The 16,586-nt window shown below is 43.2% G+C and overlaps 1 long non-coding RNA gene across 1 annotated transcript; it reads right to left on the reverse strand.

Annotated features, from left to right (window-relative positions):
• Positions 1–8,198: 8,198 nt before the first annotated feature.
• Positions 8,199–10,619, reverse strand: LOC117093818. The gene is made up of 2 exons (XR_004441254.1): positions 10,360–10,619; positions 8,199–8,392 (listed from the first exon to the last, which is right to left on the reverse strand). It is a non-coding gene; the product is annotated as an uncharacterized LOC117093818 (long non-coding RNA).
• Positions 10,620–16,586: the final 5,967 nt, after the last annotated feature.

The following is a 16,586-nucleotide window of genomic DNA, read 5'->3' on the forward strand; positions in this document are numbered from 1 at the left end:
TTTTAATTAAAAATTTTTCTTTGTAAAGATAGAGACAGGGTTTCACCATGTTGCCTAGGCTGGTCTCGAACTCCTAGGCTTAAGTAATCTGCCCACCTCAGCCTCCCAAAGTGCTGGGATTACAGGCATAAGCCACCACACCTGGCCAAGAAGGGCCTTCTTTACTGCTCCCAAAATATTAACTAGCATACCTTTCTGCTCTCTGATAGCCATCTCATGCCTATGCATCAAGATGCTATAAATAAATACAAACCTTGGTTGGTGAGAGAGGTCTAGTTTGGAAATACACATACACTGAAACCAATTCCTGCATGGAGTTGGGAAACAGAGATATTTGCTTTTTCCTTGTGAAAAGTCAACAGGAGCATAGCAAGGGAACTCATTTTTGCTGATCACCTTCTCTAGGCTAGGCTTTTTTCATAATTTATATGCAGGAAAAATGATTAACCTTTGTAAATTAGGAAACACGGTATCCAAAAAGTTAAGTAATTTATCTAATGCCATATAGATAGCAAATGGCAAAGCTGAGATTCAACCTTACAGCTCTCTGACATTTAAATTTCAACATCTTCCAAAAGTCCAAATAGCCAATTCATACAGCTTTACTCAAAGTACATGCAGTCTGATGATCCAGTGTGAGTCATTTATGATCCATTTCCTTTTTTACATAAAATGTTAGCTAGGGGCTGAGCACGGTGGCTCACTCCTGTAATCACAGCACTTTGGGAGGCCGAGGCAGGTGGGTCATGAGGTCAGGAGTTCAAGACCAGCCAGGCCAAGATGGTGAAACCCCGTCTCTACTAAAAATACAAAAATTAGCCAGGCGTGGTGGCAGGTGCCTGTAATCCCAGCTACTTGGGAGGCTGAGGCAGAGAATTGCTTAAACCCGGGAGGCAGAGGTTGCAGTGAGCCGAGATCACGCCACCGCACTCCAGCCTGAGTGACAGAGCGAGACTCTGTCTCAAAAAACAAACAAAAAAAAAGTTAGCAAGAGAATAAAATAATCAGGTGAAATTTTTGAGTAATTCAATTTTGCTATTTTTAAGCCTTCCTCTTAAAACGTTAACAAATTGACATATGCAGCTAACATTTGGAATTTGGGAAGCTCCATTTGAATTTTAGTCTTCCCTTTGCTCACCAGCATGGATAATTGATAGCTTTTTAGGTAAACATTTCAGTACATTTCCTTTTCCTATGGAGTTGACAGCCTGGATTTCATAGACAGCCACCTCTGAAGACCTGAGGAAGATTAGAAATCTGGGCCTCCAGGACATCAAGACCTTCTCAAGTGAACTGTTATTTTTAAATACTAAAGACTTTGGAAAGAACTTCACCTATGATTCAATCACTTATATCATTCAAACTAGTAAAAAGATGATCCCAGTAGATATGTTATGTATATTTGATATTGTTACCAAAAGCAAGCACTAAACAGCTTATACAAAGAGATATACTCAAAAGCACTGTAGATTAATCAAAATGGAATTATCAAAAATGTTCAAGTAGCTCATGGGAAGGTATAAAAAAGAAAACAGAGAAAACAGAAATGACAACAGACAGAACAAACAGAAAACAAAGATAAAAATGACAAATTTAAGACCTAACATGTTATGTTAAGTGTAAATGATCTACATACACCAATCAAATAACAGAGACTGGAAAACTGAATTAAAAATCGTGATTCAACTAAGTGTTGTCTATAAACAACTTACTTCAAGCCTGGGCAACATAGTGAGACCTCATCTCTACCAAAAAAGAAAAACAACAACAACAAAACAAATTAGCTGGGCATGTTAGCACAAAACAAAAACAAAGCTTACTTCAAATATAATGATAGAGAAAGGTTGAAAGTAAAAAGATAGAAAAAATGTTATCATGTAAATATTAATCCAAAGAAAGAGTGGGCCATAATAATATCAGATAAAGTAGACTGCAGCACAAAAGAAGTTATTAAAGAGAGACAGAGAGAGAGAGAGGGATAATGTATAATGATAAAAGGAACACTACACCAAGAAGATTACATCAAGAAGACATAACAATCCTAAATGTGTGTGCACCAAACAACAGGGCTATAAGATACATGAAGCAAAAACTGACAAAACTGAGAAGAGAAATAGACAAATGAGCAATTATAATTGGAGACTTCAGTACACCTCTTTCAACAACCAATATAACAAGTAGACAAAAAACAAGGACTCAACAATATCATCTATCAACAGGATCTAACTGATGTTTATAGACTGTCCCACCCCATAACAACAGAGTAAACAAACTTTTCAATTGTCCATGGATCATAGATACAGATAGACCATATCCTGGGCCATAAAACCTTTTTTTTTTTTTTGAGACAGAGTCTCGCTCTGTCTCCCAGGCTGGAGTGCAGTGGCGCTATCTCGGCTCACTGCAAGCTCCGCCTCCCGGGTTCACACCATTCTCCTGCCTCAGCCTCCCAAGTAGCTGGGACTACAGGCGCCTGCCACCACGCCCAGCTAATGTTTTGTGTTTTTAGTAGAGATGGGGTTTCACCGTGTTAGCCAGGATGGTCTCGATCTCCTGACCTCATGATCCGTTGGGCCATAAAACTTTAACAAATTTAAAAGAAATGAAAATATACAGAATGTGTTCTCTAATCACAATGAAATAAAATTAGAATAACAAAAAGATAACAGAAACATCTCCAAACACTTGAAAGAAAAATCACATCCATATAAATAATTTCTGGGTCAAAAAAGAAGTCTTAAGAGAAATTTTTAAAAATTCATTGAAATAAATGAAAGTGCAGCATGTCAAACTTTGCAGGATACAACTAAAGCAGTCCTTAGCGGTATACCTCTGTCCTCTGAATCCGCTGGCATTGTTTATGTTAAACTTCCTTTTTTAAAACCATTATTTGTACATCTTTCTTCTTCTTTAGATTGTGGGTGGAAACTATCTTCCTTATTTTTCTATTCTAGCATCTGGCTCAGTGCTCAGTAAAAGTTATTTGAATAAATGAATTACTGGACAGAGCAAGCTACTTAGCTAAATGGAATTGAGGCCAAACCAGTTCCTGCATGAAGTTGGGAAGTGTTTTTGGTGATCTTATGCAAGGTACCTGGGCCATTACACAATGGGGGCCACTGCACAGGCACAGTTCTGAGCAACTGCCTCATTTGTCTCACAGAAGAGCCTCCCTGGATACATAGCTGCCAAAAGTAGCATTTGCCAATAAACAATGAAAGTAGAGAAAATTCAGCGTACGCAATTCCATATCTCTGTCCAGTTTGGCAAAGATAACTTCTTTAGTTAATTAAATCAGTTCTGGCCTCTAACCTCCTCTTATTCCCCTGCCTCAACTCTCCCAACTTTTCCCATGCATCTCTCCTTCCCCTGCTCTATTCATAGAACCATAAAACCTCAATTCAGAAGGACAATAAAGGTCATCTAGTGTGGCTTCCCACTTAAAACCTAAATACCCTATATTTAGTATGGGGTTGAGCTATAAGTTTTTCTCAGAACGAACTCAACTTGACCAGGTGCAGTAGGCTCATGCCTGTAATCCCAGCACTTTGGGAGAATGAGGTGGGCCTGGAGGAGTACAAGACCAGTGTGGGCAACATAGCGAGACCTTTTCTCTACAAAAAATAAAAAATTAGCCAGATGAGGTGGTGCACACCTGTAGTTCCAGCTACTCGAGAGGCTAAGAAGCAGGAGAATTGCTTGAGCCCAGGGGCTCAAGGCTGCAGTGAGCCATGATCACACCACTGCACTCCAGCCTGGGCGACAGAACAAGACCCTATCTCAAAGACAAAACCAAAACCTAACAAACAAAGAATGGACTCAAAATCCTGTGAGAAGAGCATTAGTATGAATCAAAATATAAGGCATAAGTTTAGTAACTGAGGAGGTAAAAAAAGAGAGAATCTGTGAATCCCCCAAAACAAGCATTTCTACTAAACACATAAAGGCAAATATATTTTTGGAAACATAGGTATAGTCAAAAGTTGGAAACACATTTCTAAATGGGAGAGTGAGAAAATCTGTCAATAGTCTTACATAAGGCTGATTTTATTCCTAAAGTACAATGAAATCTTGACAATATATTTCCAAGATTCTGTAGATATGTTTAAATCTTGTTCTTTTCCTTCACAATTGATAATGCAGTCAATTGGCCGACATATCCAATATCCTGTGTAGTTATATTTCTCAATGGGAGTAAGTAAACGGCTCTCTTGTTTTTATACACGTGTCTCTCGTGAGTTTGGTAAATTAGTCTCTTAGTGTTTTTTGTCTCTTGGTGTACTTGTAATTTAATGTGTGAGCCCACAAAGAGGATAACCCTTCCAGAAAATCTGGTGACTATGTTCAAGTGATGCCAGCCTTTGGTAAACTTTCTAGATGGTCAGCCAGCTTGCCTTGCCCAAGTAACATATGACTTTATGCCAGGCCTCTCTATTCAGATGACCACATCCTAACAATAGGTCACACTGCTTGTACCTGGCTCCTGTTAGAAAGAGAGAACTCAGTATTCATGAAATTAGTTTCAGTCTTTGGCTGGTGCCTTTAGAAATGCTAAAACTTGCTTTTTCCTTTTCTTCTCATTGATCCTCATTCCACTCCTTGGAGCTATGGTGAGAAAATTTAAGCTTTAAGACAATGTTAAAAACCTAAAATGACAAACTAAATGAAATAAAGAACCATGTAGCAGCAACAATATCTCTGCACTTTTATTTTTCTTTTTTGATAATTAAAAAGCAAGGAAAGTACAGATACAGCAATCATCACCCCCATCAAAGACCTCACCAGAGAGACTCAAAGCCTGGGGGAGCCAGAGCTTCGAGTCAGCGGCAATTACCCTCCCACTGTGAAGTCAGCAGGACCCATGGCTGACTTAACCTCACCAGCCTCACTCAAGGTGCATAGCAACCAACATTATTATAGTCTACTTAATAGTGTGTGCTACCTGTCAGGATTGTGCATTAAGAAAAGGAAAGACCAGTGGGACCTGTTTGTCAGGCCCTAAAACTGGAATTTTCCTGGTTATACACACCACAAAATGAGTGTCAGCAACATTAAATAGTGGCTAGAGTGATGGGATCAAAAGTTTAACTCATGGTCTGCTGTCATTATTAGAAGATGTGGCAACCAAGTAGGCTGACAAAGTCATATTTCTCACTTAGAAACAGTCTACCTCTTACTTTAGCTTTAAGGTGTATATTTGGCTTAAGTTAGAGCTCTAAGAATTTTCTTGAAGCTGATTTTGAATTTATTAAAGAGTGTTTACACCATGAGATGGTGATGGGTGACTTCATAGAAAATGTGGACTCCAGAGCTGAAACGTTCCAAGCAGCTGATTGGAGGCGATGGTTGAAAACTTTCATTTCCTCCAATAGGTGAGTCAGTCACTTCTACATTTGAACTTTCTTCTTGCCTCTCAGCTTCTAAATCCTGTTGAGATGCTGAAGTGGTCTGAGCTTGGAATATTAAACAGCACATCTGTGAGGCCAACTGTAGGCTTTTAATCATTTGTAATTGTGACTCCTGGATGATAATAATTGATACAAAATGACCAGCAAGCCTAACAGACTAGATAGCTTTCCTAGATCTATCCTTTGGCATGTGGCCTCTGGGTTATTTCATGAGACACCTTCCCCGTCACCCAGGCTAAAAGATTGGGGCAAATTTCCTTCACCTTCCTCTTCCCCTAACATCCCATTGGTTCTATTTAGAAACATATTTGTATTTGCCACCTCCTTTCTGTAACCACTGTCAGTGCTCTTTACTTTTCCTATCAGTTCAAGAGCCCCTAAGCTAAAAACCACATTGAACTATTAGTAGTTGTTACCTCTGGGTGAAAAATTAGCAAGCACTTTTACAGTTTTAGCTATACATTATATAGCTATAATTATATAGCTAAAAATGTAAAAGATAGGTCAGCATGGTGGCTCATGCCTATAATCCCAGCACTTTGGGAGGCCAAGGCGGGTGGATCACTTGAATTCGAGACCTGCCTGGCCAACATGGTGAAACCCAATCTCTACTAAAAATACAAAAAGTAGCCAGGCGTGGTGGCACACGTCTGTTATTCCAGCTACTTGGGAGGCTGAGGCATGAGAATTGCTTGAACCCGGGAGGTGGAGGTTTCAGTGAGCCGAGATCGCGCCACTGCACTCCAGCCTGGGTGACAGAGTGAGCCTCCATCTCAAAAACAAAACAAAACAAAAAAACCCAAAATGTAAAAGAGTATATACATTATAGTCTTTTAAACTTTTAACTAGTATAAACATGCTTTGAGAATCAGAAAAAAAAATTTGATTATAAAAGGACATAGTAGAGCAATGTGTTATTCCAAGAGGCCTGTTTGATATGATAGGACAAGGATCGGATAGGCACATTTGAGAGAAAACACATTTCTGTAAGTTTTTCACATGTCACATAACCCACAACCAAACTTTAGTTCCTGTAGTGGCTAACACAGCACAACTGTCTTCTATAAATAGTCAGAAAAACTCAGTCTGGATTCTTATACAATATCATCTGATAGACGTGATGGAAAAGGCATGTTACTAGAGGGCTGGGAGAAAGAGGAGTGAAGGAATGAGGGAAAGAGAAAGTCTTAAACCATTCCTAATATGAACTGATTTTTAGATCCTCAGTGTCAGACATGTGTGATAGGAACTGCCTTTACCCGAGACCTGCTGTTGAGACTCACTGGCTTACCATCACTGAGGAGCAGCAGCAGCCCTCCCTGATTCACCTCTTTTTGCACATATCACAGGTGCTATTTATGGAACTGCCTGGGCAAGCTGCCTGGCCTCAGGGTCCAGCCCCAAGGAGGCCCTGTGTGCTTGGCGACAGGCTCTACTAAGGTTGGACAATTTTCACAACTAGCCAACAGCTGCTACTGGGTTTTAAGAAAAAATGCTAACAGGGTAAGGGAGAGGACAACACAGAAACTCCTGTGAAAAAAAGTTTTTATCTATCCTCCTCACTTCCTATTGGATCCAGGCTGGAAATGGACCACACCCACTTCTCATGAGCCCAAAGCCTGCAGGCTCAGAGGACCTGAGCCGGTAGTCTTTGGGCTGCGAGTCAGTCTCTCCTCTTGGCTCATCTTCCCTGCAATTACTGCTTGTGCGGACTCTGGGATTAGGCCACAGCTTGTGTTTGCTTCTGTGGTCAAATGAGTTGCTGAGGCATGGGAGAAGGTACTAGAAGCATTTACCAAACATTCCTTCATTAATGAGTACCTGCCTTAGCAAGAGCACCTGGTTTGTATTTATAAAGAGCAAGGAACTAAGAAAACAAGACACGCTCAATCAGTGTCTGTTAAATGACTAGCAGAACTAATAGCATAGGCTCTGGAAATGGCCTCATTGGGATTCAAGTCCTACTTAACCGTATGACCTTGGTAAAGTTGAAGCTTTATTTTATTTTATTATTATTTTTTTTGAGACACAGTCTCACTCTGTCGCCCAGGCTGGAGTGCAGTGGTGCAATCTCAGCTCACTGGAAGCTCCGACTCCCGGGTTCACCCCATTCTCCTGCCTCAGCCTCCCGAGTAGCTGGGACTACAGGAGCCCGCCACCATGCCCGGCTAATTTTTTCATATTTTTAGTAGAGATGGAGTTTCATCGTGTTAACCAGGATGGTCTCGATCTCCTGACCTTGTGATCCACCCACCTTGGCCTCCCAAAGTGCTGGGATTACAGGCATGAGCCACCGCATCCAGCCATAAAGTTGAAGTTTTCTAAGTAAGAACACCTGGTTTTTTGTTCAGACTCGAGTTTAATGACTGAGTATGCAAGTCGTTGAACTTCTCTAAGTCTCAGTTTTCTCATTCATGAAGTGGGATAATTATACCTGCCTTGTCTACCTTACAAGGTTGTCAGTGAGATCAAATGAGACAGTGTCATAAAAGCCTTTTATAAGTTAGAATATCCTATACAAATGCAAGCTATTATTATGGATAATTCTAGTGACTAGTGAATAACAAACTGGTGGAATCAACAATCCCATTGTCACCAACCTAAATCTTCCAGAGCAATTTCCCAGTTCCACCCACTCTACCTTCTAGGCACTTCCACCTACTTCCTCCTGTGACTTAAATAAATGACAAGAGAAAGAACCATAATAATTTTACTAATTAACTTTCTCAATCAGAGCCCCATGAAGATGTGTCCCAAAGACAAGAGGAATGTGTAGCAGAGTGTTTACTATTTCTTTTAGGTCAGCTCTTTATTCCCCCACATATTTTTCACTTTGTTTGTCTCAGTGCTCCGAGACTGAGCTCATCTTCACCTCGTCTTCTGGGCGTACATCAGCAGGTGAGGGTTCTGGTCTCTGTTTTGCCACAGCTGGCTATGTTAGCATGCATGAATTACATTCTCTTTAGGCCCTCATTTTCTCCCATCTGCAAGACAGGGATTAAAGTAAATTACCCATTGGTCTTTTTCAGTCCTATGGGTCTATAATTCTTTTAGAAGTGGTTCCCTGACCCATCGACCCACTCTGAACAACTTTCCTTTTTTTTGGTAGAGACAGGATCTTACTATGTTGCCCAGGCTGATCTCAAACTCCTGGGCTCAAGCAGTTCTCCCACCTTGGCCTCCCGAAGTGCTGAGATTACAGATGTGAGCTACCATGCCTGGCCCAGACAACTTTCTTCAACGTTTTTGGTAGTGGGCATGTGTAATTTGTGCTGGGGGAAGATTTAGTGCAAAAGAAAAAGTCACAAACACAGTAATAACAGAAGGTGTCCGCTAAACTAAGGTTCTCTCCAAATCTTCTTCTTCCTATCCCCCACTCCTTTTTTTTTTTTTTTTTGAGATGGAGTCTCACTGTGTCACCCAGGTGGGAGTGCAGTGGCTCACTGCAACCGCCTCCTGGGTTTAAGCGATTCTCCTGCCTCAGACTCTGGAGTAGCTGGGATTACAGGCGCACGCCACCATGCCCAGCTAATTTTTGTATTTACAGTAGAGACGGGGTTTCACCATGTTGGCCAGGCTGGTCTTGAACTCCTGACCTCATGATCCACCAACCTCGGCCTCCCAAAGTACTGGGATTACAGGCCTGAGCTACTGCACCCAGCCTCCCATCCCCTTCTGAAGCTGTCCCTAGAGTGGGTTAAAAAGAGAAGGCCCCTTTTTAAAGAGGTAAAAGCCATAGTTGGGAAGTTGGAGTAGATTTGAATTGTGAAACTGAATTAGATCCTTAGCCCATTTATATATTTTTTTGCAATTTTGGGCAAGCTAATTAGCTTGAGTCTTGGTTTCCTCGTCTTTAAAATGGGGCTAACATATGCCTTATTTACTTTATAGGCTTGTTGTTAGGAGTAAATGAAACATAATGTAAAAGCACTTTGTCGTCTTTATTTGCAATACAACAGAGATTGATTCTGGCATCTGAAGGCATAACTGGGAACTTAGATCTATGCAGACTGAAAACCAAAAATAGAATCACCATTGCACAGAGCCTAGAATAAAAGCATTACTAGCTGCCTACCCATCCTTCCCTCTCCACAGTAAATTTTTCCCAGGACCTTTGCATTGAGCTACTTGCTGAATGTTCTCATTCTCAGATGATTCAGACCTGCTTTCTTTAAAATGCCTCATATGTCTAACACATAACTACCACTGTATTTAGAAACCTCTGAAGAGAGCCACGGAATCTGGAACTGCTTCCCGCAGCCAAACTCTATAGGTACACGACACAACTGCCAGCTGCCTTTCATTGCAAATCAGCTTGATCCAATTGCACTGACAGCGACAGGGTGAATGTAGGCCAGCAGCAGGGGTACATATTGGCTGAATGTAAGCCAGCTCATATACTTGAAGAGGACTAGCTAGGACAAGTCACTTCACCACTTAGCATAATTACCTTTAATGGGTTTAGGGTTGTCTGCCTGGAGGAAGAGAACAACTTATGAGATGCTATGAACCTATTTTCCTCTTCCCACTCCACACTCTCTCACCTGAGTGATCTCATTTATTCGCAACCTTTTCTGATGACTTCTACATCTCTACCCCGAATTTAGATGTCTCATCTCTGGTCTAAGCTACCATCTGTCCAGCGCTCGTCTTACTTGGATGTCCCACTGTCACCTCTAACTCAACAGGTTCCAGGTGGATGTCCTCATCCACATATCCACAAACCAGCTTCTGCCCTCCTTCTGGTACTTTCTTTCCATTGATCTCTATCTTATGAATGACACTTCATCCACCCAGTTGTCTAAACAAGGGATGGCCCTTGAAATCTCCCTCCTACAGTCCATCTTTCATCAAGCCTTAGCAATTGTACTTCCTAAATATCTCTGGAATTTATCTACTTCTCTCCCTCCCCACTGCCATTAGCTAAATTCAGGGTGTGATTATCTTTTACCTGAATTATTGCAAGAGCCTTCCAACTGGTTTTCTCACTCCTACTCCAGCTCTCCCCTCACCAATTCATGTTCCACAGCAGGGATGTTCTGGAGTTTGCAAGTCTGATCATGCCACGGATTTCTTGCTCACATGTTTAAATAGCTTCCCAGTGCTTAGGGAAGAAAACTCAAGTTCCTTAACATGGCCTTCCAGGCCCAGCGTGATGTGCCAAGCTTACTTCTCCAGCCTCACTTCTCATCACCCCATCCCTTTCATCCATGTTCTGGTCCAGTGGCTGTCACCCTGGCTGCCCATTAAAGTCACCTGGGAAGCTTTTAAAACATACCCAAGGCTGGGCTCTCTCCAAGACCAATGAAACCAGAACCTCTGGCTGTGGAGCCCTAACAGGCTGCTTCTGAGTTCCAGCAGAGCAACGCCCACTCTCTCATCTTTTATCCTTTGCACACACTCTTGGCTTTGACTGAGATACTTTCCCTTGACCTCACTTCCCCTCCTGCCACCTGGCTGACTCATTCATCTGTCAAGCCTCAACTGGGGCATCACGTTGTCCTCCAAGAAGCCCTCCACCAGCCCGGTGCTCCAGGTCTGGGTTAGGTGCCTCCCACAAGTGCTTCTAGAGAGACTGTTGTGCACTTTGCCTGCTGGCAATAGGATACAGGATGCTATACCATCCTTGCCTGAATGCTCTGCTGGACTGGAAACTCTATGAGAGCAGGGCTGGGCCTGCCTTGCTTCCCCCTGAACCCCTAGCATCTGGCACAGTGTCTGGCACATAGTGTGTGCTCACAGTGTTTATGGAAATCACTAGTTAGTTTTATAGTAACCTGGAGTAACCCTGGTTACTCCAGACTTGCCAGTCCTTTGTAGTAGCAAGGTCTCTAATCATATCCATTTCTGAGTTCCTTTATTCACTCATCTGTATATCTCTTAACAAAATTTGAGAATCTGGTATGTGATCGGTACTAATCATTTCAAAATAAAATGGGGCTTTTTCAAGTTAAAAATTCTCACAATTGGGACCTCAGATACATCTGAGGCAAGGCAAGGAAAGGATCTCACAATTTCAGTTTGCCTTGGTCACAGAACCACAGCCAAAGACCTAGGCAGCTTCCTGTTTGTGTTCGCCTTACTCTTCTTCCTTACAGGGAACCAGGCCAGAAATGACAATCATTTCCAAGGACTGCCTCTCCGGATGCTTGAGACCTTGAATAAGAATGACTGAAAAATGGAAGGGATTATAGTAAGCCCTGAGTTGATGATGAAAACAGACAAACACTGGTTTCTTAAGCAGGCGATAAGAGAAAACACAGGTGCACATCATCCCAACCCACCCTGCTCAGGGAGCCTCTATCCCCACCAACAGCTTTAGAGGCCCACCTGTGGACACGAGACAGCCAGAGCCCTGGAACTATAGTAGGTTAGTGTGTACGATTCCCAGGGAGCCTGGAAACTCCTCAGCTCTTCTCCAACCTGTACAGAACTGGTTTTACGCATCAGAACTCTGTACCATCACCAAGAAGAGCTGGTGAGATCCCAGCTTCACCTCATATAAGTGAAGCAAAGAGAGTAAAACTAACCAAATGAGAGTGAAAGGGGAGAGGGAGAAGAAAGGGTAGGAGGCAGAGGCAAGAAGAAACCTAAATCATAATAGTGGTAGTAGTAGGACTGGTTAACAGTTAGTGAGCACTTACAATGTGCCAAGCACATCCTTACAAAAAGACCTCAAACTCTGATCACTGCTGTGGATACCACCCTGTGTTCTTAGCCATTATGCCAAAATCTGTGCAGGGAATCAAGTCAAGAGAAAGCTAATGGCTTGGAGATGTGGGGAAAATTGAGCAATTGAATTGTCTACTTTCATAGAGGTAGGGTAAAGGAGGCTTGGAAAAGAAGGAGGTTTTGAAGAACTGAGAAATTCCAAGCTGGAGATGGTTGAATGAGAGTCCCAGATTATGATGATGAAGACTGGAATATGACTATGCTGTACCTGGATGGCTACGCTGTGCTGTGTGGAAGGAAAATGGAAGTTATCAAATGTCACCGAAGTGGAAGATGAAGCCATCAAAGATGGTTGGGTTGTTGGGGAGAATAGGAAGATAAAAATTTCATTCTTCTTGGCCGGGAATGGTGGCATACACCTGTAATTCCAGCACTTTGGGAAGCCAAGGCAGGTGGATCACTTGAGGCCAGAAGTTCAAGACTGGCCAGGCCAACATGGCGAAACTCTGTCTCTACAAAAACATAAAAAATTAGCCAGGCATGGTGGCACACACCTGTAATCCTAGCTACTCAGGAGGCTGAGACAGGAGAATCGCTTGAACCCAGGAGAGAGAGGTTGCAGTGAGCCAAGACCGCACCACTGCACTCCAGCAAAGTTTCATTTTTCTTGTCACTTTGAGCTCTGCTGTATGATAGGAAATACACTAGACTCTGTGGATACAGAGGTGGACAGGACAAATAGGGCCCTGTGATCATAGAGCTTATGTTTTGTAGGAGTGACAATCATTAATAAACAAGTATGCAAGAAAGATGCCAGATAGTGTTAAGTGCCGGTAAGTGACAGAGTGGGCACTGCAGATTGGGTGGTTCAGGAAGGGCTCCTTGAGATGGTGACATTTAAGTGGGATACCAAAGGCAAGAAGAAGTTAGCCATGCAAAAATCAGGGAGAAGAGCATTTCAAACCCAGAAAACAGCTGGTACAAAGGCCGTAAGGGGGAACAAGTCTGGCAGTAAGAAGAACAAGGCCAGGGTAGTTGGAATGTAATGAATAGCCAGGGAGTGGTATGGGATGAGGTCTGAGAGGCAAGCAAGGACTGGATCACTTAAGACCTTATTGTCTGGCCGGGCGCGGTGGCTCAAGCCTGTAATCCCAGCACTTTGGGAGGCCGAGACGGGTGGATCACAAGGTCAGGAGATCGAGACCATCCTGGCTAACACGGTGAAACCCCGTCTCTACTAAAAAAAAAATGCAAAAAGACTAGCCGGGCGAGGTGGTGGGCGCCTGTAGTCCCAGTTACTCGGGAGGCTGAGCCAGGAGAATGGCGTAAACCCGGGAGGCGGAGCTTGCAGTGAGCTAAGATCCAGCCACTGCACTCCAGCCTGGGCGACAGAGCGAGACTCCGTCTCAAAAAAAAAAAAAAAAAAAAAAAACAGACCTTATTGTCCACAGTTTGTCGTGTGGATTTTAATCTAGGGACAGTGGGGAGCTGTGAAGAGTTTTCACTAGAGGAGGGATGATCTGGGGGGTGTGTGTGTGTGTTTATAAAAGTTATCTTAACTGTGGAGTGGCAATGGATTAGAGAAGAGAAATAGTATCTCCAGAAGAAACAAACTGTCTTTCACAAGCCATTGTTGGGTTGAGTTGGGTTTTATTTTCTCAGATCTTGAAGTAGAATGCATTTCCAAGGGTCAATTCCCAATGTCAAGAGTAATCAGAGGCTGGGTGCAGCGGCTCACGCCTGTAATCCCAGCACTTTGGGAGGCCGAGGCGAGCAGATCGCCTGAGGTCAGGAGATCGAGACCAGCCTGGCCAGCATGGCGAAACCCTATCTCTACTAAAAATACAAAAATTAGCCGGGCATGTTGGTGGGTGCCTTTAATCCCAGCTACTCGGGAGGCTGAGGCAGGAGAATTGCTTGCACCGTGGAGGCAGAGGTTGCAGCGGGCTGAGATCACGCCACTGCACTCTAGCCTGGGAGACAGAGTGAGACTCCACCTCAAAAAAAAAAAAAAAAAAAAAAAAAGAGTAATCCAAGGAGTCTGTCTGTTCCCTGTGGTTGTTTTTGAGGAAGTCAGAGAGGCACAGACGAAACCTCTTATTATGGAGTGCAGGGTATGTGTGTGTTTTCCTTTCCACTGAAACACAGACAACAAAAGAAGAAACATGTTTATTTGAATCTCTCTGTGAAGAGGCTGTGCCACTGGCTACCCCCTCTCCCAAGATACCTGAAGACCCTTACCTGGCATCTTTATCTTTCCAATAATTTAACAATTTAAGCCCTGACTAATTTTCTAAGCTGATTTCCTGAGGGCTCTGACTTGAGAGGCCCCTTTCCTGTCATAGGAACCAGCGGACTGACTTCGTTTTCCTTTCTTGCTGCATTGCTAGAGCCATGGAGGTGAGAGTCCCTTTCCTGACTCCACACCACCCTCTCCCCAGACTGCTGACTGTCCCTCTGGGGCCTCTATTCCTCCTGCTCTTTGGTGTCCTGACTCATTTTCACCAGATTTCATCTGAACAGCATGTAGGGGTGAGGGAAGGGATAACTGAGCCAGGGCAGCCCACAGAGATGTCTTTGCACCCCAGGCAGCCGCTGCCCTGGCTTCCCAAGCCTGGGGCAGCTGGTAGGCTGTGCCTGATTCCAGCCAGGGTTCCATAAATAAACTGCCATGAAGTTGCCAGCAAAAAATGTGGATGATTCAGAGCAGGGAACCAGTCTTTCCTGACTCTTCCTTCAGTTCTCGTTGCCATGAGACTGCACCAAAGGCCTTTGTACAAAAATGGTTCATGCAGAGTGAGGAAGAGTATGTACCTGGCTCTGCATTCGGATCTGCAGGCCCATCCTATGGGATGCTTCCAGTCTTACTACAGAGAAGGCATTGTTGTCTTCATTAGAGGAAGCTATGTGGGGTTTAGTAACCCAACTGTCTAAAATAATAGAGATGAGATTCTAACCCTGGCAGTCAAGGCCCAAAGCCTCAAGGGGCTTAACCGTGACTTGGCCTTAAACCTTTCTATCTCCCCAACCATGAACGCAATCTCAACGTAACCTGATGTAGTGTATTTTCAGTATGACGATTACAATGTCTCACCCTAGACTCAACTATCCATGCTGAGATTCTTTTTTTTTTTTTTTTGAGATGGAATCTCGCTCTCACCCAGGCTGGAGCGCAGTGGCGCAATCTGAGCTCACTGCAAGTGCTGCCTCTTGGGTTCACGCCATTCTCCTGCCTCAGCCTCCCGAGTACAGGCGCCCGCCACCACGCCCGGATAAATTTTTGTATTTTTAGTAGAGAGGGGGTTTCACCGTGTTAGCCAGGATGGTCTCGATCTCCTGACCTCGTGATCCGCCCGCCTCGGCCTCCCAAAGTGCTGGGATTACAGGCGTGAGCCACCACGCCCGGCCGAGATTCTTTCTCTCAGTGTGGGGCCTGGGAATGTGTGGAGGAGGTTCTGTTTAATGACATCAAATCCAAAGTTCTGAATTATTCCCAAACAACCTGGTTTTCCCAATTAATGAACTTTTAAGTGCCACACATGAAAGTGTGAAAGTTTGCAATTAGAGACATAATGTTGTCAGTCCTTAACTGTTCTTTCCAGATTATTTTACATCAAATATGTATTTATTTTTCTATTAGGAACAAAGAAAGGAAGGGTAAAAGAGGAGAAGTGGAGAATATGAGAATGATGGGATGGGGGAAAACAAAGGAAAATAAATTGTTTAGATTTGTCTCTGGCCATCCACGCTAATAAGCTTCCTGTGCAGAGGATTTCACTGCAGTTGCATAGGCTAGGGCTAGACTCGAATTCAGATCTGGCTGAAGGAGAAAGCCCTCATATCTGCAGTGTGTGGTCAACACACCTGAACAGAGACGGAGCTCAACAAAGATTGGTGGCTGAATCAAAGGATCCAGGATACATAAGGAGTGTCAATATCTGGCCAGTTTGTATAACATGAGGTTAAGAGTCCCACACGTTTATTCCCTTCTGAAGTGTGAGATCATTTTTAGTGGGACTCAGATTTTAGAGACTTGAGAAGAAAACTGATGTTGTGATTCAGTGCAGTTCCTGAGGAAACACATGGAATTTTTTGGCCATATATTCTCAGCTTTTTGATTCATTTGGCATATCTCCAGGCTAAATTTAAAAGTAAATGTCAAACACGATTATTATGTATGTGGAAATTCGCCTCCCAGGGACTTATGTTCCTCATCTGGAAAACGAGGGGGCGGACCAGCTGCTCCCTAAAGGGCTTTCTAGCATTTCTGTTCTCTGGTTTATGTATTTTGAGCATTGCATTTCACTTTTTGTTTACTACAAACTGAAAAGAGTGAAAAAGGATAATATCCAGCCCCCAATTCCCAATCATGGTGCAGACCTACAAATTGGATGTCTGAGGCTTTTATTACCTTGGACCAAATAAAAAGAATAGATCAGCATTCTGAGAAGATGCCTGGATTATGGCCTTCAGATAAATCCCAAGCCCAGGCATTTGTAACAGATA

The sequence above is a fragment of the Trachypithecus francoisi genome, unplaced genomic scaffold (assembly GCF_009764315.1).
Source record: "Trachypithecus francoisi isolate TF-2019V2 unplaced genomic scaffold, Tfra_2.0 Lachesis_group12, whole genome shotgun sequence".
NCBI classification, from domain to species: Eukaryota; Metazoa; Chordata; class Mammalia; order Primates; family Cercopithecidae; genus Trachypithecus; species Trachypithecus francoisi.